Source organism: Columba livia, chromosome 13, assembly GCF_036013475.1.
Source record: "Columba livia isolate bColLiv1 breed racing homer chromosome 13, bColLiv1.pat.W.v2, whole genome shotgun sequence".
NCBI classification, from domain to species: Eukaryota; Metazoa; Chordata; class Aves; order Columbiformes; family Columbidae; genus Columba; species Columba livia.
The window spans coordinates 9,353,307-9,365,465 of NC_088614.1; the positions used below are offsets into that span (position 1 = coordinate 9,353,307).

General features: G+C 41.2%; 1 long non-coding RNA gene across 1 annotated transcript in view; it reads left to right on the forward strand.

Moving 5' to 3' along the window:
• The first annotated feature begins 1,866 nt into the window (after nt 1-1,866).
• The window catches only part of LOC135575320 (uncharacterized), a 64,467-nt gene continuing 54,174 nt past the window's right edge, over nt 1,867-12,159 (forward strand). Inside the window, exon 1 of the long non-coding RNA XR_010465850.1 lies at nt 1,867-1,999. This is a non-coding gene — a long non-coding RNA (uncharacterized LOC135575320). The remainder of the gene's footprint in view (nt 2,000-12,159) is intronic.

The following is a 12,159-nucleotide window of genomic DNA, read 5'->3' on the forward strand; positions in this document are numbered from 1 at the left end:
GGAAAGGCTCAGGATTTTAAAGGTTTGCCAATGCCTTGTGAACAGGGTAAGCTCACAGCACAGACCATACCCTTCATGTGAGGTGTAATGGGAGCTGCAGAGAAGACCCCAAGCACTGAATTTCAGCTGTTTGCATCTTGCTATACCCACTTTTTCTTCCAGTCTTTCACCACTGATGTAGAGATGCCTTGTTTTGTCAATGTTGTGAGAGGATTTGGTTTTAAACCCCAATATATTGGTCACAGCAGCATAGCTGGCAAGCAGGGGAAAGCTACTGTCATTTGTGGAAGCCTGACTCCAAACTGCAGCTCTGCCTTGGTCTGCTCCAGGATTGCCAGAGCCACTCACAGCCAAATGGTAAAAGTGGGAGCCCCTGTTCTATCCCAAAAAGTAACCAGGGGATCAAAGGCAGCTTAGCCCCTTTCTGTGCAATAACTTCCCACTCAAACATGCTGCTGGAACTAGCAACCCATCTATCTCCCCCACCAGCATTCAAGATTCAAGGTAGGTAAAAGGGTGAGATGTCTCAGTGCAAGAATATTTCTGCACTTTTCATTAAATCAGCTGAAATAAGGAGCTACTTCTGAGGGAGGAACAGGAGTCTGGCAGCCTGGAGGAGGGGGAGGGCATCATAGGTTTGGTCCTTAGCTGCATGACCAAAAAGTGACTTCTCACTTTTTGCTTATGTTTCACTCCCTGAAAACTGTGTGGAAGGATTTACAGCTACCTGAGCAACCTGTGATATTCTCATTGTAGTTTGAAATTCATCTAAATGTTGACTCTTTCAGAGGAGGTTTCGTGGAGAAAGGCAGTATCTTGGACCAGAGTGTTTGCAGGAAAACCCTTGAAAATCAATGAGCCAGAGTGATCAGACAATTCCAGTTGCTTTTGGGGACTGGATTTATCTGACAAGCCAGCCTTAAAATTTGGTTTTCATACATTATTCAAAGTCCAGATGCACCCAGTCTTTATGTATTTCTTCTTGCTTGTAAAGTCTCTTCATTGCTTTTATTGCCACTGTAATAATAAAGCCAGCTTTTTAATATGCTGAGTAGAACCTCCAAAGTTATACATATTAAGCAAACATTTTGGATCGAGTCAGTTCTGCATCAAACAGACACTGACAATTCCAAATGGAAACTTCTCTCCTGCAGGAGCTCCCAGGAATTAGGAAATTAGACATAAACGCTGCCATACTGCATAACACAGAGGAGCCTTGTAACCCCAAGAAAACACTTCTGTGGTGTTGTTCCTACCCATGTCACAACAAGTATTTTCCTCTAACTTAAAACGGTGGTTTGCAAACTGTCAGGATGTGTATATCCACAGCACAGGCCTACGTGATTATTTCCCTCTGCTTGGCTGCTGCGTTGGATCAAAACAGGCATATGATGCATATGTGTGTATGTTTACATATATAAATACATACATGTACACACATACACATATATTGGTTAGTATTCAATGCCAATAATTAACATTTATAGGTTGTGTAGGGCTCCCTACTCTGGTCACAAGTTTGAGGGTATCTGCCTGCTCACAAGCATGCTGCAGACAGCAAAAAACATCAACTGTTGGAGCAAAAATTTCAGGAGGAACCAGCATGGAAATGGGAGAAGCTTGTAAACCCATCTCCTCTCTGTCCACTGCACCTTCCACAAGTGGGCTCTGTCCTCCAGGTTTCTCTCACTTTTGGTGCCATTGGGGCTGGATCAGATCTTACACTTAGGAAAAGGCTCCGCAGGTGTGTGATTGCTGCAGCCTGTGCAGCTGCTCTCAGCAGTGTCCCCAGCTGTGCCTCAGCCCCTCGTTTGCTCTGACCACCTCCCACACCCACAGATCCCCTGCACCAGCACACGTTGTTGCTCTCACAAGGAAGCAGTTTTCTTTCCTCTGACCAAGGCAAGACACGCAACATTTGTCTCTGCAATTAGTCACCTTTATTGACCAGAGCAAAATTCACAATGCCCAGTCTGATGCTGGCAAAGCAGTTTCAGAGGTAATGATGATCATACAGGGGGCTGAGATAGGGGTGGCACAGGGGTCTGGCTTTTCTCCTTGATGGTCATGAGTGCGCTTTGGTTCATTTTCTGCAATAAGTCAATAGCCCTTACATTCCCCTTCCTGCTGCTTTAATTTTGTGTTTCTTCTGGAGTAATGTAGTCTCAAAAGTTTTGAAAGCTTGAGTCTGAACCATCAATATCTCTATTATATGTAACCAGAAAAAGGAGGAGATGGATGGGTAGAGCAGTTATGGTAATTCTCAGACATGGTTTCGTGAGCTCAGGCTTTTGATAGAGGTTTCTCTGGATTTATACTGATGTAATTAAGAATGGTACATGGTCTGCTGTGGTAAGCTGGCTGGGAAGATGTGACCCATTGAAAAAGGCCACTGAATTTCTACTGTGTGATTTCAGCTGTGTTTTATTCATTTGCTGTTATCTTGCAATGATTCTTTTTTGTGTTTTCTTTGTTTACCCCCTGCAGCTTGTTTATTTGCCAACACTAGGGAATTTTGCTTTTACAAGGTGTTTACACTGTTTGCTTTAAGGCACATATTTAACTATCTGAAACACTTTTGGTTTTTAATGTTTGAGGTAAATATAGTATTACTCTGTCATGTACAATGAGTAAACATCTACAGCATAAGCATTTTAAAGTACTCAACTGAAGTCCTATTCCCCCAAACACGTGCTATTTTTAATGCAGGTAGATTAGGATTAAATATAAAATGGTAGTGTAAATGAACATGTGGAAGCAAAAATTCCCTTCTCCCAAGGCAGAAGCTTAAATCTGTCCAGATTGTGTAAAACTCCCAGGTGGGCTGCGTTCAGGTGTCATGTTGCTTCGCTGTGGTGGGTGTTTGCTGGCTATGGTGTGAGCGAAGAGGCTCAGGAGACTCAGATTGAATTCTTCGCTCTGTTACAATCTGCTTTAATTCTCTGTGTGCCTCCGTTCAGCCGAAAGAACATCACCATTGCTGATGAAAGTTGAGATAAATGCACTGAAAACTGTGAAAGTCTGAAACAGGAGGTAGCAGGGCTGTGTCGGCAGAGTTGTATTCTGTTCTGCTAATCGGTTGCTGCCGAAGCCTGTGAAGTGGACAGAGGCTTTAGGCTGAACGAGCGTGACAGATGTGGTCACGCAGGAATTCATGCACCTTGGGGACAAAGTTTCAGGAAAGAGTTTCAGTTTTTTATCAACAGTCTCTGCAGCTGAAATTCAAGCAAAATTGTTTAAAGAGCTCCAACAGTGCCATACAGATTACTGTCTTGGGGGAGCAGGAGGGTTGTTAGACCGTCACTAGTGTAAGTTTATTGACCACAAAGTTGCGTAGACAATAAGCACAGAAAATGTAAGTGTGAAGCTGAAGAACCTTTGGAAAGTGTCTTTGTGAACATGTAGGTTCCTGGAGGATGTTTCCCACCTCTCTATCGATCTGTTGATGTAAGTCACAATGACAGTCCTGTTCAGAAGAAAAGGATTGTTTCCCTTGGAACATGCATTGGATAAAGATTGTAATCATTGCTCCCTAACAACAGCAAAAACCATCCTCAACTTCACCGCATGCAGCACGTCCAAAAGTCTGGTATAGGAGAGATATGTTGTTAGTTAATTGTTGCTGTCTGGCTTATAAAGGTATCATCTGTATGTCAAGCTTTATTTCACTAAAGGGCCCCAGTTTGCCTTTTAGGTAGAATTTGACGCAGGTGGGAACAGAGGGTGCTTGGCATCTCGGAGGAAGCAGCAGCCTCCAAAGAGGCACTCGGTGTGGTGGGAGATGCTGAAACACAGCCTGTGTTTCCCACACCGCTCCTTACCAGGCTGCTGCTGTATTTATAGCAGTCGTCTGTATTATGTGGTTGCTGCATTCTGCTGAGAATTACTTTGGCGGAGGAATGAGCTTCTGCCTCCGACTGGTATCAGTGCTCTGTTCCGGCTCACGTTGTGGCTCCAGGAGGGCGAGAACCCCGTTGCAAAAACCATCCGGACTTCATTATTTATTAAAGCTGGGAAAAACAAGTTACCCGAGTCATAAATACATGGGTAACATCAGTTAATCCTGCAAAGGCAGTGCTCTTATCACAGAAAGTTCAAGCACAAATAAATTGTTTCTAGGACTCAGAACACATTTACAAATATGACTGAAGCTACTGGCAGTATTAAGATGAAGATGCAGTGGGGTTTAGATCATGGAATGAGTGATATTGAGGATAATCCTGAAATAGGAATTATTATTAGTGCTACTATGCTAAACAGAAGCAGTGTGGCACAGGTCTAACACAATGGCACAAATGAAAACCAGAATGAAGTGTATTCTGCTTGGTAGTGATGTATTACATGTAATGAGTCGAGCACATTGTTTGCACTGCAGCTGTGCAGCTGCTTGCCTGCTTTGAAGGATTGTTTTCCAAGCTCCTGGTTGGAAATGATTCACCCTCTTGAAATTGGGAGTTTGTGTTCCCATCTGCACTGAACTAAGTCTGCTTTGCTTCTGTTCAGGCATAATGTTAAGATCATTGGTATAAGAGCAGAGATTAAGATTACTCAAAATCAGGATTGTGTTCTTCTAAAATTAATGTACTGCCCTTCTAATGACTGTATGCAGTGGGCATATGTTAGAATATCACCTTCCTGTTACATGCACTGTAATCACTGTTTGATGGATTATTACCTGTCTACTATATGCTGCAAAACAGTGAGAAACATCCGTTTGTATAAGTTCCAGTTTAATTGCTTCTTATGCTGGTGGCCTTATTTTTTTTTATATATTTTGAAGAGATGATGGTCTGGAAAGGGTCTGGTAGGCAGGTTTCAAACCCTTTTGAAAAAACCCTGATCTGCATCTCTTCTTTTAGATCACACTCTAATCCCTTTGACTGTTATGATTACACAGACTTCAGAAGGTTTTCCACCAATTACAGTCTTATTTCTGGATGTCATCGGTAGAGCTTAGAAGGGTGCTTTTTTGTCTTCCTCTCTTCCCCACAATAAAGCAGCTGCACAGAAAACAGATGGTACAGAGTCAATCCAGTAGAAATTAATGGAGTCAGGCTATCCACACAAATCTTTGCAACAAAAAAGGAGAATGTAGGTTTTTTTGGTGTTTTTTTGTTTGTTTTTTTCCCACAAGTTGTGTACAAGATATATGTTGTTTGTAAAGGAATTTAGTTCACGTAAGGGATAAAAATCATGAAGACAAAAGCCTGCTTTTTAAATCAAAACTCAAGTATAAATACACAAGGAAGAGTCAGACTGTCTTAATGAAAGCCTCTGTTTTTGCCGCTGAAAGATGGAGTAATATTTCTATGCTGGCAGATTTCTGTTTAAACCATAACTGTGTGTGCAACAGCACAACACACAGCCAAGTTTTACCCACAGATTAGTAACAAATATGTGACTGGACTGGTTTGAACCCACATATGCCAAGGACCACATAAACCTCTTAACTTTGCAAATAGTCTTTAAAACACTGATCAAAACCGTGTGACTGCATGAACAGGCATTGTTGTTTATAGGCTATGTCCCTAAAATCTGGTTGCATAGGGAAGCAGATTTACAAAGGTCTTTTGATGTCTACCGGGAATTTCAAAAACACTTAAGCAATTAGGCTCTGAATACCTTTACAACTGGAACAAATTAGGTGACTAACTTATGCAGGTGCCTTTGTGAATCCCACTAGGCTCATGTATGCATAAACAGGTGCCTAAACAATGTTTATATATTTGCCTCATGGCCCTTAAACCTTTCAGTGACATATTTTGTTCCTTCCTCTAAGTAATAGAATTGTCTTCTTGCTGTGAGTAATCCACTTGTCAGGAGTTAATGCAGCGTCTTGCAGCTGCTCCGTGCAGGTGGGGTCATGGCTGGTGTCGAGCCAAGTGAGCTAATTCTCCTTCTTCTGTTGCTGCTGCTTGGAAAAAGTCCAAAAGTGCATTGCATGTACGGAGGGAACAAGCACGTGTGCTGGAGCACACCTGTGTTTGGCACCGGGGAATAGTAGCTGGGGTTTCTAAGAGCAGTTCATTAAATACAGGATTGTAGAGCATGGTAGATGTGTATGAGCCAGCTTGGTTAACGTGGGGCTGTGTCAGGAAAAGTGCTGGGTGGATGTGTTAAAGGCTTCTTACTGAAAGAATGTGTCACAGTTTGGATGCATTAAATATATCTGTGTTGGGGCTGGAGTCTTACACTGTTGTGATAAGACAAAATGACAAGTGTACTCTAAGCAACAATTTTACATATTTTCAACAAATGTAAAAGCTTTTTTTTTTTTTTTTTCACAATAATCAGGGAGCTAGAAGAAGAAATGGCAGATATAGTATAATGAGGGTGAAAAAGCATTTCAAGAAGAATGTTGGAAGATACTGATTAGCCATGAAACGTGGCAGGTTATGTACAAATAGAAAAAGCTGCCTCAGGATTGCAGCAGAATTCTGTTGACAAAGGTGTGAGCTCTTTATGAACAAAGCGACAGGAAACCTAACGCGGCCCTCGTCCCGGGAGTGACAGAGAGAAGCATTGGTGGCCACTGGGCAGCATAAGGGAATCACATTTTTAGACTCTGACACGAGTGGCGTTACATGGTGCATTGCCTTTATTTACATTGCATTTGGGGCTTATGCACTGACATTTTTATTTCTGCAAAAGGCACATCTAGTTAAGTATTGCCATTTAATGTGTGAGTGTTGGCTGGAGAGAAGGGAGAAAAGGAGAACTTTCTAAGAGGGAGCCCATTAGCAGAAAAAGGAAAACTACTACCAGCTGATATTTAGGGTGAAGTTTTAAGATTGTCAGCCAAACCATCAGGCGTTTTACCCATATGCTTTCCTGCTTGAAACATTTTATTCTCTTCTACTTCAAGACTCAAACAGCCTTCAGGGATTTATAGCATTTACTTAAAAACAGCAAACATTTCCAATTATTTCCACACTGTTCAGGGACCATAATTTACTTAATGCTATGAACAATCGCATTTCTCAGGGACTGCTGTGAAATGTCACCTCTAAAGGATGACTCCCTTGTTGGCAACAATGAAAGCCTCATTTGTAGTTTTCATTTTTTATTTTGATTTAATTTTCAGACGATTCAACTTTCACACCATGCACGAATGACTAAATTCATTTCACTTGTCAGAAGAGAAAAATTTTCATAATTAAAATCTAAAACACGGGTGGCCTTTTTCTTGCCGACCACATATTTCACATATGCTCTATTTTCTTCTTTTGTGGTTGCCTTTTGTTCTGGACATAGTCTGGAGTTGGGTTTGGGGGTATTTTGTTTCTCCTCCAAGCTATTATCAATGGAAAACGGTCAATAATTTCTCTGAACTTTGGAAGAATTTCAATGAAAGGGCCAAATGAGCTGTGGATTAAAATCCTCTCTGTCTACACGGAGGCAATTCCCTCTTGTTTTTAAGGCCAGTGCAGTACCAGTTGATATTGCATGCAGCTGAGCTTTTTGTATGCAGGAATTTCCCCAGGAGTACCCTGGTATGAAAAGCTGTGTGAACTTTCTTGTGGTTCTGTCTAAAACCAGACATGTTCCAACAAGGTCATCCTGATACATTGATGTGAACCCTCTTTGGCTGATCTCATGTAGTTGTTCTCCAGTTGCGCAGAACATCTCTGTGCGCTGCCCAGAGAGTTTGCTATCACATGGGAATAACCTGAATTTCTTTCCTGTGGTGTGGACAGTGACTGGGCAGAGAAGCTGCAGAATCCCATTCCCACCATCCAGCTAGTGAGGAAGGACTAATTTAGATACAGTTTGAACTGATCTTAGATCCAAGGCTGGTGCAAGGCAGTGGACAAAGCTGATAGCAAAATGGTTGTAGCTCTACTATCTGCTTTGCCCATGGGAAGATGGGTTGGCTGCCTGCTGGGTCCAAGCAAGCTGGTGAACTTCTGGCTGTGGGGGAAGGTCTGTCATCTCGAAACACACCTGGAAAAAGTGCGCTGAGTTCTTCTCCCAACAGTTGGGCTTGTTTTCATTAAGAATCCATGCACTGTTCTCTAAATGTTCTTGCCAGTAAAACCTTATGCAAATAATTGTTACAGCTAAGCTCTGGTCGTAATTTCCATTTCACTGAGGTCAGTTGCGCTACATTTTTAGGATTAGTTGCTGGTGGTATAAATGGCTTACATTCCTCTTTGAGGGTGCTGGTTTTAAATTAAATATAGAGCTGGGATGTGTGCATCTGCTTTAGGCTTGCAAGCTGCTAATGTGTTCTCTTTAATCAAAATCCATTACCTGTCGTGAGATGCAAAGGATTAACCCTTAAGTGACTCTAGGGACACTGTTCAGTCAAAGTTGCACTGATAAAGTTGGTGCTACAAAGTATTTATGCTTTTCCATTGAGGTAAATGGTCCCTGGGAAGTTCTGCATTAGGCTATCCAACAAGCATAGAATTTCAGAGGTTAATTGTATTCATAGTCTTTTCCAAACATGGCTTTTAAAGGATTATTTTCTCCATTCTTTTTTATTTTTTTTTTTCCTTTAACTGGTTAAATTTTCTAAATGCTACATGTGCTTCATACAACCTGGTAATGTTTTCCCTGCTGCCAGGAACATGCCTTTTAAAGACATGGAAACACAGATGAGACTGCGCTTATGTTAACAAAAGTTTATCTTTTGGTTAGCCAAGGTAGAAAAAAGTGAGAAAATGAGAGGTTTCAGTTGCTGTGAAAAAAGTGAAGGAGAAAGGAGATTTAATTTTAAGTTGTGTAGAGTGAATACTGGAAATGAATTGTATTGTTTATTAAGTTTGTCAGCATATTATGTGTGGCTGAAGATTAAGGAAATTTTATGGAACTGTCAAAATATAGGGCTAGGGAAGGCAGTATTTCACCTGGGATGCTCTCGAGGAGAAACATGGTACATGTGAAAGATCAGCCACCCTACGGCGAATCTGAGTTATCAAAATAATGGTCTAATTAACGAGACATCTCCCCACCACACTTTCCTCACTAATACCCATTGGCACCCGAACAAGGAGTGGAGGGGCTGCTGCAGTAAAAGCAAAGGTTACGTGGTGCAGAAAATGTGTTAATTATTTACCACAACCATAGTTGCAAATTTAATAACAAACTTATAAATTTAACCAACATAAGAGATTTACCCCAGCTAGTAGCAGTCTAAATATTGAGTGCTAGGAAGGAAATGAAAACCTCACTTTTGTGTCTTCCACAGCCCTGGAGAAGTTCCAGTCTGCATCTCCAAGGAAAGCTCCCGGGACAGCAGGCTGCGAGCCAGCCCGGGCAAAGGGCAGCTGAGTGGCTGCTTGTCCTTCCTGACCCAAAAAAGTCACATTTTTACCGAGCTCTAATTTAAGGATGTTGATCTAAGTGTTCTAAGTTTGACTGTGTTATTTCACCTGTGTGCGTAATCAAATGGAAATGTCTGTCTCGATCCTGGTAAAGCTACTTAAGCATTGATTCTTCTCCACCAAAGAGAATTGAAGCAATTCATTGTCCTTGTAAGTATCTTTTTACTACTTTTTGGAGGAGATGTGGAGATTGGGAGGTCTCATTGCTCCCTCTTGTTGGGAAAGGGCTCCTGTGTCGGAGAGCTTTGCTTTGGCAATGCTGGTTCCTGTGAGAAAGGCACAGGTGTCCAGCCTGAAAAGGTGTGTAATTCTGGTGCTTGTGCAACCAAGGGACATTTGCTGTAGTTTCTCCCCCAGGAGTGGGATTTCATCTGACATTTTTTACTGTCACTGAGAATTGACAGAATCCTGAAGTCTCAATTTATTTGATGTGAGTCAGGTTGCAAACTCTCATTTATTCGCCATGTAGCATCCTCAATATGCCACAGGAATCATTAACCTACGTAAATTAACTGCATCCTCAAAATGTATAAACATGCTAATTTTAAGCATCCTCTAGATCTGAGCAAAACATATTTTGTGTGCTAAAAACATTGAAAATTAGAATATATGATGGTGGGAAGAATAGTGTTTAACACTCTGAGTGCTTTTAGTCTTCAAGGAGCTTAACAACCATTAGTTGACTAATATATATCACTTAGTAAATTATCAAAGTGTAAATAATACAAATACAAGCCTCACTTCATATTTTGATTTGACCTTCATGACTAAGGAATTTTTTTCTGAATAGTGTCATTGTAAAATCAATTGAGCAGCTAAATGAGCTTGTGCATTCACTTGCCTTTTAAACTTGGAGTTTCAAAAGTTATTGCAGTAATATGAAATCTTAAAGTATTTGAAAGTAAAAAATTACATTTGCCTTTTTTTTTTTTCATTTCTGGATTGGATGGTCAATAAATAAAATGATTGATAAATAAACAACAGTTAGAGAAGTCCTGCACTGGACTGTCATGCTAAATTGCATTTCCAAATGACACAGCTTCCATTTGATACTTACAGAACAAATTAGGCAGAAAAACACCTCATATTCCTAAATACTTTTAGCCAGTGGGCTTTTCAAGGTTAAATAGACAACATACATGATCTTTGAAGTAGCAAATGGTGCTAATAAAAATCCATTAATACGTAGATTAGAAAAAATTTGACAGGCTCTTGTGGCAGTTGTTGGAGATAACTAACAAGGGTGTTTCACAGGACCAGCCAGACTTCCATGAGGTTTGCTTTGTTAATTGTTACTCTGAGCGCAGTGATAAAAGCATGCTAATATGCCATAGAAGCCTTGTCTTTCCCTTGGCTTAATTAAAGACAGACTCATTTTTTGGGCAAGACAGTACAGTGGCATGTCTTCAAAAAGGTTCTTTTAACTTCCTTTTCTTTTCACTGTGTTTTTGATTCTCCTGTAATTATTACCGGGGAAGGAGCAATTCACTGACTGCAGCTAGGAGAACAGCTCTAGCTGTCAAAATAGTAAATATCTGTATTTGCAACAGCCAGCAGAAACGCAACGGTATGGTGAGAATCCTAAGTTAATGTCAAGGTAATAGATCTTCATCTGCTATAAGTTGTCATAGGACCACTGGCCTCCTCGGCCTACGGAAACTTCTACCAGTAGTGGATTTGCCCACTGATTATATGGACCAAGCATGCAATGATTTCTCCTGCATCATCAACCTTTTTAAAAATCTGGCAATTTATATAGAGCTCTCATGACTGGCAGTTTTAGCTTAAGGAAACACCTGGGCTGATATGTTGTGGTTCCTGTGAAGGCAGACTGGATACTTGCTAAGGTTGAAGTTTGCTGTAAGCCCTGCTTCTGTTCAGCAAAAGCACTTCAACGTGTGCTCAGCTTCAAGCCTGAGGATAACGATATTCCTGTCCTGCAAAGCACTTGAGCAAATGCATAAATTTCAGTCTAACAGCAGCCTTGCATTAAGTAGCTGTTTGCCTTTAAAAATACAAGCCAATATTCTTCTTTTTCAATATAGCTGCTATAGATCACGCAACTTCTCCTGCACTTCCCATACAAGCAGGAGCGGTATTGTTTCAATCTTTTGCAAGATCCTTGAAGATTTTTACCATTCTTGTCCTTCCTGTGAGATTTCTTTGAAAAAATGGTCTAGAGGTGGCTCCCCATGCAGGTCTAGAGCTGAACATGGGGATTGTGCAGATTTGAGGCAAAAGGCTTGTGTTTCCAATACGAATTTAGTTTTACCAGTCCTGAAGCAGCATGTAATGGTTCACACAGGATCAGTATAACCTACCTCTGAGCTGTTTTGTCCATAATCAGGCTGCTGTTCAGCATACTTGGGGGTATTTTTCTTGGTTTGTTTTTTCAGTTCTTTGCACAACACTTCCATCCACCCTCAAGCTTCCCCAGATGAGTATTTTTAGTATGCGCACAAAAATTTCCATCACTGAAATCCTTGGGGTGTTGTGAATGCTCTTGAAGTCAGCTTTTGCAGTGTCAGAAGTGTTTGCACTACTCTTATCTTCATAAGCACCAAGGCTGTTGAAAAGCAGTGCCATGGCGCACTTCTCGGAGGCCTTCTCCCTCTTCACCGCCCTCCCAAAAAGGTGTCAAAAGTGTTTTATTGCATTTTCTCTGCAGCACCATCCCCGTAGAGATCTTGAATTGTGTACTTGACCATCATGTTGCTTGGGAAGGTGGGAACGGGCTTCTTATCCTGTGCATTTCTCACGAGGCCTTGTGGGGCATCACATTCCCTCCCCCTTTTCATATCAGCTTAGCTCCCACTCCTCCCTCATTAAA